At 37.0% G+C, this 16,315-nt stretch overlaps 1 pseudogene across 1 annotated transcript; it reads left to right on the forward strand.

Annotated features, from left to right (window-relative positions):
- Nucleotides 1–996: 996 nt before the first annotated feature.
- Nucleotides 997–15,723, forward strand: LOC308649474 (thioredoxin-related transmembrane protein 4-like; annotated as a pseudogene). The gene is made up of 2 exons: nucleotides 997–1,755; nucleotides 15,602–15,723. The product of its transcript is annotated as a thioredoxin-related transmembrane protein 4-like (transcript).
- The last annotated feature ends 592 nt before the right edge of the window (nucleotides 15,724–16,315 follow it).

Here is a 16,315-nt window from a genome sequence, read left to right on the forward strand (position 1 = left end):
TTTTCTTTTAGTACCTTCTGGAATGTTACATAACTTTTTCTTTAGCCATTATTGCCAGAATTCCTATCTTCATCCCAGTGCCAGTGAAGACAATGTAAATTGTTAAGAAAATTGTTTTCTTTTAGTGCCTTCTGGAATGTTACATAATTTTTTCTTTAGCCATTATTGCCAGAATTCCTATCTTCATCCCAGTGCCGGTGAAGACAAAAATAAAACTAATCTACAGTTTCTGCAATAGCCATCACTGAACTGCTTGCAGAACTTGCCTAAACTATGTGTCACTTGTATGCATTGTGAACTCACTTGTATGCATTGTGAACTATCTGTTGGTGCAGCGACTTGTGGTAGTGTTGGGGTATTTTTACTGATGATGTCATCGGTTGTACAATTTTTCCAACAAGAGCCATCAATTGGCTTGGTGTATCTTCCTCCCTTCTGCTTGTCATGACAAAGACCTCTCCACAGGTGTGGCTGTATACTGGACCGGTAGTCACTGACAGGTAAGATCCAATTACAATGGTACCAACCTACGACAGGAGGCTGATGCCCTGAGATCAGCTCATCTGAAGACGGGTAAGGACCATATGTAGTATTGGACAACCTAAGGCAGGCACGGTCCCTAAGCCACATGCTTGTTGTTTAAACAGAGAGGGGGAGATGTTGAGAGCCACAGCCAAAGGGGCCCCAGCAAACTTCCAGCTGCCAGCAAACTTCCAGCTGCTGGCTGATGATTGGTTCATAGTGGCCCCAGCAACATCTAGCTGATTGGCTTCTCTGCGGTGATGTTCACTGGGCTGTTTCCATGCCCTTCAGACTGCCAGCTGATGATTGGTTCACAGCGGCCCCAGCAACATCTAGCTGATTGGCTCCTCTGCGGTGATGTTCATTGGGCTGTTTCCATGCCCTTCAGACTGCCAGCTGATGATTGGCTCACAGCCGCCAGGCGACCAGGCCTTGGCCCTGTAGTTTCCTTGGCCCACACTCCCTGCTGGGGAGTGTCGCTCCGCACCCAACATGGCAGGCGGGCACTGCGGCCCACTGCTGATGACGCTCCTGGCTGCCTCAGTTGTGGCATTGGCGGCTACCGAGGGCCCCGAGCAGGCCGTGTTGCCGGCGGAGCAAAGCCGAGTCCAGCCCATGACCGCTTCCAACTGGACACTGGTGATGGAAGGCGAGTGGATGCTGAAATTTTATGCCCCATTGTGTCCATCCTGCCAGCAGACTGATTCTGAATGGGAGACTTTTGCAAAGAATGGTGAAACACTTCAAATCAGTGTGGGGAAAGTAGATGTCATTCAAGAACCAGGTTTGAGTGGCCTTTTCTTTGTCACCACTCTTCCTGCATTTTTTCATGCAAAGGATGGAATATTCCGCCATTACCATGGTCCAGGAATCTTTGAAGACCTACAGAATTACATCTTAGAGAAGAAATGGCAGTCAATTGAACCTCTGACTGGCTGGAAATCTCCGGCTTCTCTAACGATGTCTGGAATGGCTGGTCTTTTTAGTATCTCTGGCAAGATTTGGCATCTTCACAACTATTTCACAGTGACCCTTGGAATTCCTGCCTGGTGTTCTTATGTCTTTTTTGTCATTGCCACTTTGCTTTTGGGCCTCCTTATGGGTCTGATCTTGGTGATAATATCAGAATGTTTCTATGTGCCACTTCCAAGGAATTTATCTGAACATTCTGAGCAGAATCAAAAGTCTGAGGAAGCCACAGGGCTTAACAGTTGCAGGATGCAGAGGAAGGAAGTTTAGAGCAGAAAAAGCCATCAGGGGAAAAGTTACAACAGGAGACTGCTAATAACACCTTTCTATCAGAGAGCGTAAGTGTCCAACCAACAGCACCACCTCTACAGGAGACTGCTACTAACAGCATTCTATCACCAGAGGGCATAAGTGTCCAATCAACAGCACCACCTCCATATGCTAGGAGGCTCCCAACCCCTGCAGTTGATAGTTGGGATCCTGAGACAGGATCTCAAGTATGCCCTGTATTTGAGGTAGGAGGGCAGCGAATTTACCAGGGTTTAAATTTCAAAACAGTGAAGGAGCTAAAAGAGGCTGTAACAACCTATGGTCCTCAAGCACCCTTCACTGTAAGCTTGGTTGAATCCATTACCAACTTAAACATGACGCCAGCAGATTGGGCTAATATTTGTAAAGCTGTGCTAAATGGAGGACAATACCTGTTATGGAAGGTTGCCAATGAGGAATTTTGCAAGGAGACGGCTAGGCGAAATGCCGCAGTCTGGCTGGGCACAATTCAGGAGCCACTTGTCAAAAGAAACTAGCTTTATTTTTAGAACTACAAATGCCAAACAAAACAGCTCCTCAGGAAAAAACCCTCAGAGCCCAACTGCCACCACCGGCTTCCCACATGCCTCTCACCCCCACACAAGCCTCTCACCCACACAAGCCTCTCACCCACACAAGCCTCACCACCTCCCACAATCCTCCTGCTCCTGAGGCCGATTGGCTGGGTCGTGTGGGCGGAGCCAAAGAAGTCCCCCAATGAGCAGCTCCGTGGTCTGAAAGGGCAGGGAAACAGCCCAATGAACATCACCGCAGAGGAGCCAATCAGCTAGATGTTGCTGGGGCCGCTGTGAGCCAATCATCATCTTTGCAGTCTGAAGGGCAGGGAAACAGCCCAATGAACATCACCGCAGAGGAGCCAATCAGCTAGATGTTGCTGGAGCCGCTGTGAGCCAATCATCAGCTGACAGTCTGAAGTTTGCTGGCAGCTGGAAGTTTGCTGGGGCCCCTTTGGCTGTGGCTCTCAACATCCATCATGGCTGCCATTATTACTGGAGTGAGATGATATCTTAGAGTAGTTTTAATTTGCATTTCTCTGATTGCTTCAGATGATGAGCATTTTTTTTCATATATTTGTTAATTGATTGTATATCCACTTCTGAGAAGTGTCTGTTCAAGTCCTTGGCCCATTTGTTGATTGGGTTATTTGTTTGCTTGTTTTTTGTATTGCTTTTTGAGTTCTTTGTATAGCCTAGAGATTAGAGCTCTATCTGATGTGTGGGGGGTAAAAATTTGTTCCCAGAATGTAGGCTCCCTATTCACCTCACATATTATTTCTCTTGCTTAGAAAAAACTTTTTAGTTTGAATGCATCCCATTTGGTCATTCTTGGTTTTTATTCTTGTGCTATAGGTGTCTTATTAAGGAAATTGGGGCCTAACCCCACATGATGGAGATTAGGGCCTACTTTTGCTTCTATTAGATGCAGAGTCTCTGGTTTAATTCCTAGATCCTTGATCCATTTTGAGTTAATTTTTGTGCATGGTGAGAGATAGGGATTCAATTTCATTTTGTTGCATATGGATTTCCAGTTTTCCCAGCACCATTTGTTGAAGATGCTATCCTTTCTCCATTGCATGCTTTTAGCACCTTTGTCTAATATAAGGTAGTTGTAATTTTGTGGATTAGTCTCTGTGTCTTCTATCCTGTACCATTGGTCCACCAGCCTGTTTTGGTACCAGTACCTTGCTGTTTTTGTTACTCTGTAGTATAGTTTAAGTTCTGGTATAGCCATACCACCTGTTTCACTCTTCCTGCTTAGAATTGCTTTAGCTATTCTGGGTCTCTTATTTTTCCAGATGAATTTCATAATTGCTTTTTCTATTTCTGTGAGGAATGAGAGGCAGCGTTTTGATTCCCTTCTTCCCAACCACACAATGTTATGTGCATCTAGCAAGTAAGACGGCCTGAGAGGAATCCAGAGCAATGGCTGAGTGCAGAGGTGGGGCAGGAAAGGATAGATGTGGGACATCTGGTACCACAGTGTAAAGATTCACACAAAGAATAATGACAAAGTCAAAAGGACACCAGAGCCACCTTGCAGGTATCACATCTCACCACTTCAGGAACAATTTGACTTTTGCAATACATAATCATTACAACCATTTCAGTACAATGAGAAAATATGAGTTTATATAAAGGTAAGACAAACCTTACTGGGTGGGACAGACATTAAAAGTTTTAGGCCTTTCAGGAAAAGTGGCAAGAACGAAGTAATATTCAGGTGTTGACAACAAGTAAGAAAAAGTTCCCAATGTTACTAACAGATGCAAAGATAACACTAATTTATAACAGTTCTTGTCAATACCTGAACTAAAATTAGAGTGCACTCATTTTGGAAGGGGGTATGATATTAGGCACGTTTGTTTTCTCTGGGCACATGTCTTCAGCTGCTTTAATCAAACATCATTTAGTTGATTCAACAGCAGGAAACAGTCTGCCTTGCTTGACTCACAAAAGAATACTGATAAGTTTGTTTCCAGCATCATTTTTATTTTTCCTTTTCTTGTTTGTAAAAAAAACATGCATTAAAAAAGTGTTACTCTTTCCAAAACTAGACTCTTTGGAAGGCCTCACTCACTAAATCTCATTTGAAATATTTTTTTATAAAAACAAAACCATGAAAATGAATCTATAATCAATGTCAACATCTCAGTGATTCATTTGATAGCCAAGCAGGGCAGACTATTTTCTGATATGGAATCTATGAAACCATGTTTAATATTTTTTCCCATCCTATCAGATGTGGAACACCTTAAATGGAGCAAAAATGTAACGCTTTCAATAACTTTGCATTAACCTGTGTTGAAATATTTGCAAAACTAAAAATTTGGAACCTGATGGGTTTTAAGCTTCTAAATGTTTCTAAACATTTCTTTCTTGTGAGTTGGGAATATTGTGATGACTGCTTAATCTGATAATGTTGATATACACTATGTTCTTTAGCATTTGATAGTCAAATGGGTACTTTGCCAACTTCCTTAATAAGAAGTAATCCGAACTCCATGTTTCCTTAAAAACACTCACAGTACACTTTTCCCTTCTAGCTTTTACACACTGAATATGCACTGGTAAATTTAAAACATTAACTAACTACCAGGGTATGACAAAACACCTGCCACATGAAGCACTGTTGTGTTACAATGACATCACTGTGATTTGTACTTCCATAGGCAACAGTGCAAAGCAATGTTCATGTAGACAGCCAGGTGTAGTTTCTGCAACTATTGCTCAAACTGACTATCTAATACAAAAGTGATCAGAGACATATTAAATGAATCATAACATTTTGAAAATGAAACTCCCTGAAATTACACTGAAATTTAGAGTTCATATAATTTTTATGAGAAAAAATTCTTTTAATTCTTTTCCATTCATGATGGAAAATCATTCTTCCTTCACAGACTATACAGAAACAGATGATGGGGTGTGTTTGCCTCACATATTTAGATAAAATATCTCTGATGGATACTGGTAAAAATGAAGGCATGATTAAATATGTGAGAAGGAAAAATATCTCTTTGGACCTAAATATCAAGAAATAAATATAGAAGAAATAATGGGAGGGAATGCTTGAATGAGGAAGGGGTTATTTACATGTTTCAAAGCATGTACTGCCAAATAATTAATAAAGTGCAGAAGAGTCATTTTACTTGTGAACCCAGGTAGACACCACTTTAACCAAGTTAATCAAAGTAGCATCCTTAATACTGACATTAAGCCAACCTACATTTCTCCTATTGACTACTGAGAGCACATTGAATTTAGGGCATTCCTGTCAAAAAGTTCAACCTTATTCTATCATGAGTAAACATCAGATAAACTCAAAGTTAACCCCATTATGCCATATACTATTTTTATAAATGCCGAAAAGGAGTAAGCAAGCAGGACAATGATTTGAGATTAAAGAAAACTAGCTAGATATGACAATTAAATACAAAGAACAGTCTGACACAGTACTGTAAGTCTGTAATTTCAGTGACTTGGGAGGCAGAGGCAGGAGGATTGCAAGATTGAGGCAGTTTGGGAACATTAGTTAGACACTGACTCAAAATAAAAAATAGAAGAGCCTGGTAGTATACCTTTGTGTTACAGTGCCACTGGGTTCTATATCCAGGGGCACAAATATAAATAAATTAATAAATATGCATGATGTTGCATTTGATCCTATCACAGAAAAAAATTTATAAAGGACATTGTTGTTACAACTGAACATTTTAAAATTTATATTTGTTGTTTATATAATAGGACCATATCAATATTGCTTTTCCTGGTTTTTATAAGTGTATTATGTTTTAGATAATGTCATTATTGTAAGGAAATTCACATGTAAGTAAATAGAAATACAAGGATATGATTTTAGTTTCAAATTATTTTTAAACATTTAGTTTTTAGTTGTAGGTGTACATAATACCTTTAAGTTATTTTTATGTGGTGCTAAGGATTGAACCCAGCATTTCATGCATGCCAGGCAAGCGCTCTTTCCTCTGAGCCAAAGCCTCAAATATTTCTTCTATATGTAAAAGGAAAAATAGATATGTAGTATAGTAAAGGAAATAACAAATATAAAAATATAAAGTATTTTAAAAATTAAATTAAAATAAAGTATTTTAAAAAAGCACTTCAGGGTGCTTTTGTTAATCACATAAACTCCTGAGAAAATGAGTATCCACTTAATATTATCATCATCATTTACATCAGTTTAAATTAAGCCCCCCATCTTTATCAATAAGCAAGCTTAAGTATTCCCAGAGATAGGATAACTGCAAACTATTTTGCACTCCAATTGTTTTCTTTTTTTAATCAATTCTTTTTTAGTTATACATGACAATGTGGTTCATTTGATGCAATTATACAAGCATGGAATATAATCTGTTCTAATTCTCTTTCCAATACTTCCCCTTACTCTTTCCTCTTTCCACCTCCTCTTCCCTTCATCCTACTCTACTGATCTTTCTGCTATTCACTTATAGTTTATTAAAATTAATTTCTTGTGGATGAACAAGATGGTGAGATTCACTATGGCGTATTCATATATGTACTTAGACAGTTAGGTCAGATTCATTCCACTGTCTTTCCCTATCCCATCTACCCTCCTCCCTTTATTTCCCTTTGTCTGTTCCACTGATCTTTCTTCTATATTTTTCTTATTAATCCTCCCTTGTTATTTTGGATTAGCTTCTGCATATCAGAGAAAACATTCAACTTTTGACTTTTTGGGACTGACTTAGAAATGAATAATTTAAACCAAATGTAACAAAGACTATACCTTTTAATCTTTCATAAAAATATCAGAGTCAGATTAATTAGGTATGAAGAACTACTTTAGTAAGAAAAATCAAAGCACCCCAATGGAATAAATGACTAAAACATGAATGAATAAGCACACAAAAGGAAATCTGATTTGGGTATTAACAGATATCTTCAATTTTGTATTTGGTAGTCATCATGGAAATACAAATTGAAACTACTTCCCAATCACTAGGATGCTTGAAAATAAGCCAGACAGGGTAAGTCTGAGGGGATGTGGAGAAAGAGGAACCTCAGGTGTTATTGGTCAGAATAAAAATTAACACAATTTGGAGAGCAACTTGACATATCAAGTTAAAGAAACACATCTGTGAAGCAACATCAGTAGGAATTTACTTTTCTCTGTGGTAGGGTGTAGCAAAGAGGGGAATGCAATCAGAGAAAGATACTTTCTGTATCTAAAACTGATTGGTGGGTGTATGTGACTTCAGTGTAAGCGTGAAGGTGTTGTCTGTAGTCTTATTTACCATTTGTATTTCATAATTAAGCAATACAAGATGTCTGTAATGTTGTCTGCATCATTATTATCCAGGTTTTTTTTGCTTAACTGATAACTGCAGACTCCTGGGTTCCTCCTGTGGGAGCTGACAAGGTGTGGATGAGAGGCCCAGGCTCTGGTGGGATTGCAGAATGTGACATTGGTTATGGAGGGCTGCTCTGGCATTCAGAATACTGAGGAATGCGACTGGTCATCTGCACACATGGCCACTATGTTCCTTGTGCTGGCTTCTGACCTACATCCACTTTTTCTTTAAGTGCTTTACTTTTCTATATTCTTCATCATGAAGAGACGCAGGGTCCATATTTAAGATTCAGTGGGATGAAAGATGGCCATGCCATGCTTCAGCTGTGAAGAGTCTTCATTTTGTAGCCTTCTTCTCTCTGTGTTAGGACTAGTACTCCACAGATCACCTACTGTCCCTTCTGGCTGTGTAGCACCAATAATGCAGTTTCTGAATGAAGCTATGGAGAATTAGTTAGAAAAAGTACTTCTTGTCCTACTACTTTCTCTAGTCATCCTTATATAATACAGAAGAGAATGAATAAAAAGATATCTTATTACCTCATAGAAAACAATGAACACTTGGCAGCTGTTAAGCTTTAAGTGTGAAACATGAATTATGTGGTAGATATATCATGCTGCCTCTATGAAGCTCCCATGCACCATTCCTTGTAAGTGTGCATTATCTCATTGCAAAAAGACTTGCACATGGAATGAAGATTACTAATCAGGTGGCCTTAATATTGGGAGATTATTTTTATTTTCCAGCAGATCCCAGTGTTATCTTACAAGCCCATGAAGCAGAAAAGAAGATCAGAAAACCAAGATGGATCCAACAAGGTAATGCTGACTTGATGATGGAGGGAACCACATGTGAAGGAAAGGCAGACCTCAGTCTAGTAACCACAAGGAACTGAATGCATTCAAACACATGAATGACCTTGGAAGCTGCTTCTTCCACAGTGTCATCAGAAAGGAAAACAACTTGATTTTAGTCCTATAAGGCCTTAAGGAAAGTACCTATCCAGATCCTGCTGGAGCACTCATCCTGCTTGAACTCAGAGGTCAAATTAGGGTGAAGTTCTGGTTGTTTTTTTTTTTTTCATTTTTTCATTTGTTCTTTTTAAATATACATGACAGTAAAGGGTATTTGACATATTATACATACATAGAGTATAACGTTCTAATTAGGATCCCATTCTTGTGGTTGTAGATATTGTGGAGGTTCACTGGAGGTATATTCATAGATGCATTAGGAAAGTTATGTCAGATTCATTCTATTGTCTTTCCTATTCCCCTTTGTCTGATCCAATAAACTTCTATTCCTGCTGCCCACTGATTGTTGGTTAGCTTTCACATATCAGAGAGAATATTTGGCCTTTAGTTTTGGGAGTGGCTTATTTCACTTAGCATGATAGTCTCCAGATCCATTCATTTGCCAGCAAATGCCATAATTTTTTATTCTTTATGGCTGAGTAATAATCCATTGAGTATATATACCACATTTTCTTTATGCCTTTATCTGTTGAGGGCCACCTAGTTAGTTCCATGGCTTAGCTATTGTGAATTGAGTTCTATAAACATTGGTGTGACTGCATCATTGTAGTATGCTGATTTTAAGTCTTTTGGTTATAAACTAAGGAGTGACAGAACTTGATCAGATGGTGTTTCTATTTTTAGTTTTCTTAGGAATCTCCACACTGCCTTCTAGAGTGATTGCATATCACAACCAGCGTGACAGTTAATTCAGAAACTGGAAAGTTGGTGTGGGGATAAACAATAGACAAACAGACAAACATAGAGGACAAAGCTGGGGCCAGGTGGATAGCCAAGCCCTGGAGAGGCTTGACTGATACTAGAGCTTGTTCAACATGTTCATTATATAGGTTTTGTCATCAGAAGGTTATTTGTGAGAAAGTTTTAGCAAAGCAGGCCGTCTGAAGGATGCAGCAAAACTTGAGAGACTTTGAGGTCATCTTGTCATGCCCAGAAATGTCTATCCCAGGAGTTGGTGTCTGAATCCAAGGTTCTAACTGTTAGAGCAACATGCCTTTGCTTGTAGCCACCTATGGCTGTCATTACCATAGCAATTGGGGCATCTCAACTTGCACTTTTGTATAGACAGCTCCCAGCACAAATGAAGCCATGAGGGAATCAGAGACTAGGGTTCGAGTCATCACTCTCCACAACTGCAACAGTTTGCAGTCCCCTCAGCAATGTATGAGTGAACCCTTTTCCCCACATCCTTGCTGACATTTATTGTTACTTGTATTCTTGATAAATGCCATTCAGTATAGTTCTGATTTGCATTTCTCTAATGGCTAAAGATGTTAAACTTTTTTATATATATTTTTGTTGACCATTCATATCTCTTCTGTGAAGTGCCTGTTAAGTTATTTTGCCCATTTTTTCTTTCTTTTAAATTTCCATTTGTTATATATGATAGCAGAATGCATTTAAATTCATATTACACTTCTAGAATACAATTTTTCTATCTGGTTGTACATAAATTAGAGTCACAGCATTCATGTCTTCATACATGTACTTAGGGTAATGATGTCCATCTCATTCCACTGTCTTTCCTACCTGGAGGCCTTCTTCCTCCCCCTCCCTCCCCTTTACCCTATCTAGAGTTCATCTAATTCTTCCATGCCCCTCCCCAACCACATTATGGATCAGCATCCTTAAATCAGAGAAAACATTCAGCATTTGTTTTTTGGGGATTGGCTAACTTCTCTTAGCATTATATTCTCTAACTCCATCCATTTACCTGCAAATGCCATGATTTTATTCCCTTTTAATGAATAATATTCCATGTGTATACATACCACATTTTTTTATCCATTCATTTACTGAAGGGCATGTAGGTTGGTTCCATAGTTTAGCTATTGTGAATTGTGCTGCTATAAACATTGATGTGGCTGTGTCCCTGTAGTATGCTGATTTTAATTCTTTTGGGTATAGACTGAGGACTGGATTAGCTGGGTCAAATGCAGGTTCCATTCCCAGTTTTCCAAGGATTCTCCATATTGCTTTCCATATAGGCTGCACCAATCCCATCAGCAATGTATGAGTGTGACTTTTTCCCCACATCCTTGCCAACACTTATTGTTGTTTGTAATCTTTTTTTAAGTAGTAATAATGTTATTAGCCACTATATTATTAAAAATAACTGATATTTTAATAGTACAAATAACTGATTTTTTTCAATTTTGAAAAAGCACAATTTATTCTGTATTTTTCTTTTGTTGCTTATACTTCAAATGTCAAATCTAAGAATTAATTGCTATATCCAACAGGAAGATTTTTCTGTTTTATTCTGAGTTTTTAAAAGTTTAATTCCTTATATATGACAACAGAATGCATTACAATTCATATTACACATATAGAGCACAATTTTTCATATCTCTGGTTGTACACAATGTAGATTCACATCCTTTGTGTCTTCATTCATGTACTTAAGGTAATAATGTGCATCTCATTCCACTCTTTCCTGCCCCTATTCCCCATCTGTTCCACTCCCTTCCCCTTTCCCTTTTGTCCTTTCCAGAGTTCATTTAATCCTCCCATCCCCCTTGCCCCTGCAGAATATTATGAATTAGCATCCTTAAATCAGAGAAATCATTCAGCATTTGGTTTTTGGGGATTATCTAACTTCACTTAGTATTATATTCTCCAGCTCCATCCATTTATCTGCAAATGCCATGGTTTTATTCTCTTTTAATGCTGAATAAATTCCATTGTATATATAGCACATTTTCTTTATCCATTCATCTACTGAAGGGCATGTAGGTTGGTTCCATGGTTTAGCTATTTTGAATTGTGCTGCTATAAACATTGATGTGGCTGTGTCCTTGTAGTATGCTGGTTTGAAGTCTTCAAAACTGAGGAAGTGAGATAGCTATGTTAAATGGTGGTTCCATTCCTAGTTTTCCAAGGATTCTCCGCACTGCTCTCCATATTGGCAGCACCAATTTGCAGTCCCACCAACAATCTATGAATGTGCCTTTACCCCCACATCCTCACCAACACTTATTGTTGTTTGTAGTCTTAATAGCTGCCATTCTGACTGCAGTGAGATGAAATCTTAGAGTAGTATTGATTTGCATTTCTCTAATTGCTAGAGATGTTGAGCATTTTTTCATATATTTGTTGACTGATTGTATATTCTCTTCTGAGAAGAATCTGTTCAGGTACTTGTCCCATTTATTGATTGGGTTATTTGTTTCTTTGGTGTTAAGATTTTTGAAATGAAGGAAACAATACATCACCAACAGACTAGATCACTTTTGTGCATTTATTAATTGGGTTATTATTATTATTATTATTATTATTATTATTATTATTTTAGTGGTAAAGTTTTTTGAATTCTTTCTATATCCTTGAGACTAATGCTCTGTCTGAGGCATACATGGCAAAAATTCTCTCCCATTCTGTAGGCTCTCTCTTCACATTCTTGATTGTTTCTTTGCTGTGAAGAAGCTTTTTAGTTTGATACCATCCCATTTATTGATTTTTAAAAATATTTTAGTTGTAGGTGGATATTATGTCTTTATTTTATTCATTTTTATGTGGTGCTTAGGATTGAACCCAGTGTCTCTCATAGGCTAGGTAAGCTCTCTGCCACTGAGCTACTGTCCTAGCCCCCATTAATTGATTCTTGATTTTATTTCTTGTGCTTCTTCTTGAGAAAGTCAGTTTCTGAGCCAGTATGATGGAAAGTTGGGCCTCCTTTATAATAGGCACAGTGTATCTGGTCTAATATTTAGGTCCTTGATGAGCTTTGAATTGAGTTTTGTGCAGGGTAAAAGATAGGGGTTGAATTTCATTCTGCTACACATGGATGTATAACCAATGTGATCCTGCAATCTGTACATGTGGAAAAATGAGAATTCATACCCTATTTGAATCAAATGTATGATATGTCAAGATCATTGTATTGTCTTGAGCAACTAATAAAAAACTCAAATAAATAAAATAAAGATGTTGTTTACAGTTATAACTAAAAGAATAAATATTAAAATAAATAAATAAATAAATGAATAAAACAGACAACATTCTTCTTAATGGTAAATATCAGTGGTAAATATAGTAACTATATTGTATATTATTTTGTTTTTTATAATAAGATAAAAAAATGGGCTTTTCCAGAGCAAGTTGCCAAAACCAATGAAAGCAGCCAGGAAAGGCAGAAATCAGATTAAATGTTTCAAAATTTCAAACATTAATTTTTCTTATAAGTGGTTTCTCTTTTAAGCTGATATACTTATTTATCTAGAAGATATTGTTAGGCTTTATTTGTGAAACTGTCGTGTCAATCTGTTGAGTTATGTAATTTTTATTTTTATTTTTTTATTTTTATTTTTTTAGAGAGAGAGAAGAGAGAGAAAGAGAATTTTTAATATTTATTTTTCAGTTTTTGGTGGACTAATTTTTATTTTCTAAGCAATTATTCCATGGCACTTCTGTTTCAATAGAGAATTTCTTAAGTTGGGAGGCCAAGTTTGATGTAGAACTTCTGCAAATTAAAAGAAAAAACAGATAAAAGAAGAAGAGCAAGCATAAAAATATAAATTAAGTGGTATGATACTCCCCTACATTTTTTTTTCGGTTACCCTCAAATATTTTGGTATCCTTTCTTGTGCAGCAAGAGGATCATTTGAACAGATTTTTATAAGACAATAATATTCGTAGGCATCTAGGACAAAGAGAGAAAATATATAAACATGATGTTATTTTTTTAAAGTATAATTTATAATTCATGTTTCTCCTGTACTAAGGATTTATTCCAGTGACCTTCTATCACTGAGTCATGTCCCCAGCCCTTTTTCATTTTTTATTTTGACATGGGGTCTCACTAAGATGATAAGGCCTGTCTTGATTGCAATCCTTCTGCCTCAGTCTCCCAAGTAATTGGGATTGCAGGCATGTTTCACTGTGCCTGGTTATGAGGAATTTTTATGTCTGATTTCTGGTACAAATATTACAACTAATAGATTTTGAAATACAGGAATATTTACATTTTATATAGAAGCAATCTCACTTTTCTAGTACTCTATATAGACTAGGTTTATCACTTGTTCCTTTTTAATGTGAACAGATTTCATATACATCCTAGCTACTAATTGAGTTCATAAATTTATTGAAATTTGTAGGAAGATAGATTTTCAGACTTGTTTTCCTGAATTTTTATATTTTTTTCAATGCTCGTAGGGAAGGTGAATGAATACTATGCCATTTGAGTTAATCATACTTATATCTTTTAGGGAAACAGCTATTTGAAACAGATCATAATCTTGACACATATGATATCCAGTTCTTGGAGGATGATGAGATAATATCAGAATTCCATATGTGTATAATCTTGTCTTTAATTTTAAACCATAAAGATCAGAGTGATAATTCAATGTAAATTTTTCCTCCCAAGACTGATGAAAAAATTCATTTTGAAGCAAAAACAGTTGATCAGTTAATATATTTGAACTGAATGTTTAATTCTACAACAATGTACTATTTGAACATTTTATGATAACTTAAACAATCTCTAGATAGGAACAGGTAGACATTTATGGTGACAAGAAAACAGGTGTCTCAGATGACTTGTTTCCCCCAAATTTCTAGAATCACAAGTCTATGGGAATGATTTTCTTTTTTTTTTTTTTAATTTTTTTTTATTGATTATTTATCGCATTACATAGTTCATGATATATCATATGGGAATGATTTTCAATAGTCTCTCAAGGAGCTTGGGAAAACCTCAGATATAGAACTCCTAATATTTCCTCTCTTGCTGCCTCTTCATATCCAGTAAGTTACCAAAACATACCTATTGATTTTGCCTCTGAAATGTCTTCTCATCACTTTCCTTCTCTTACTTGAAGGTTTTATCATTTTCACTTGGACTTTTGTAGTAGCCTCTGAAACTGTATCCCCAAATCTGTTCCTCCTTCTAATGTCCTTATCTGTTTTATTGTTGCTGCCTCTGAGATGGCATTTCTAAAACCTATATTTAATCATAAACCTCTCTTTTTTAATTTTTTCATGGTTTCCATTAGTTTGAAAAAAAGGTTGACTTATGCTGTCCTCAATCTGACCCTTATGTTTTATCTGTTGGTATTTTCCCTAGAAAATCTTGCCTTCCAGTTCGACATATTCAAGGTCTTACTCTTATTCTTGCTTTTGTATACATTTCTACCAACAATTACTTTCACCTGACCTTTTCTTCTTGGTGGATTCAAATATATCACAAAGATATTTTAGATTTCATTTGCTCTGTGAAACCCTACAGAGACAGTTATTCTTTGACTAGGGCTTAGGATTTCATATTTTTCTTTCTGATCTACTCATAGGCATGAAACAACACTTGTTTTCTTTATATTCTCATTGCAGTGAATGTCAGTAAGTGAATCTGAGAGGGAAGGAAGTTTACAATGTGTGGGGATTCACTAGAGCTATGCTATCCTTTATTTATCTACTTCAGACAAAGTGAAGAGTGATATGTTTAATGGGGAGCCTGGCTTTGCTTACTGTAGGGCTCAGACACATGGAATCTTGAGAAGTCTATTGATTAGAAGGAGGACTGATGGAGAGAAAAGGTCAAGTTCCATCTGTCAATTAATTAGCAAGTATGAGAGATTTCTGGTATAAGTCTTATTGATAGTTAACTTACTATAACCAGAGCAACATATCTTCAGTATATAACATGCCACATTATAAATATGTATTCTATGATGATCCCTTAAGAACAACAATAACAACAGATTTTTGAACTGTGACCTGGAGCAATGAAATTCCTCTTAAAGTGTTAAGAGTCTCTACTGACAAAGAAAGATGTCATTTGCACTAGTAGTTTGGGATTTCATAAGTGACACCTCCTATATACACTGAGAAGCTTCTGTCTGGTACTCCAGTGAGTTCTATGTTTGATTTTTGAGTATAAAGCTGAGAGGGAATTTTGTTTTGCTTTTTGCAGCTGGAAACAATGTGGAGGTAGATGAGTCTTTGTTCCAGGAAATGGATGACTTGGAGCTGGAGGATGATGAAGATGATCCAGACTACAATCCTGCTGACCCAGGGAGTGACTCAGCAGACTAACAGACTGTCCCCATCTGCAGAGAAGTTGATTGCCACAGCATCTGTGGCTATGCTGAGAGGGTTTTGGTTTTCCTTTCTTTTTTTTCTAAGAAAAAAAATAATTTTCAGGAAACTATTCTTCTGATCACTTTCATCACTGACTTAATAAACTGACCTTAAAGTTTCAAATATAGAATATTCATGTCTTCTAATTGATGAGTAGAAGATTACATATTTAAAGGTATTTTGTGTTGAAGAGAGATCCTGCCAATAACACCAAGACTTGAGGGTAGTCTTTGGCATGTGAGGGTTCATACATGAAGAACCAGAATAACTCAGAATTTCTCTGCTGGTGATAGTTGTTTCTTTGTTTCTAAGTGTTATCATTTGTATCAGAAGGCTGAGGCAAATAGAGCATTAATCCTCGATCCTTCTGACACAATAAACTTAAGTCTTAATAAAACCAGAGCCCATATTATATGCAGAAAAAAATGGATTTAATATAATAGTAGTATTGGAGTCAGAATTTGTGGTATTTTTAAGAGATGTTTATTCTTAGGTGACTTCTCAGGTAAGACTTTTGTAAGTCCCAGTCTGCATTTTTAAACAGTGA

This window comes from Spermophilus citellus, assembly GCF_964194105.1.
Source record: "Spermophilus citellus genome assembly, chromosome: 5".
In the NCBI taxonomy this organism is placed as follows: domain Eukaryota; kingdom Metazoa; phylum Chordata; class Mammalia; order Rodentia; family Sciuridae; genus Spermophilus; species Spermophilus citellus.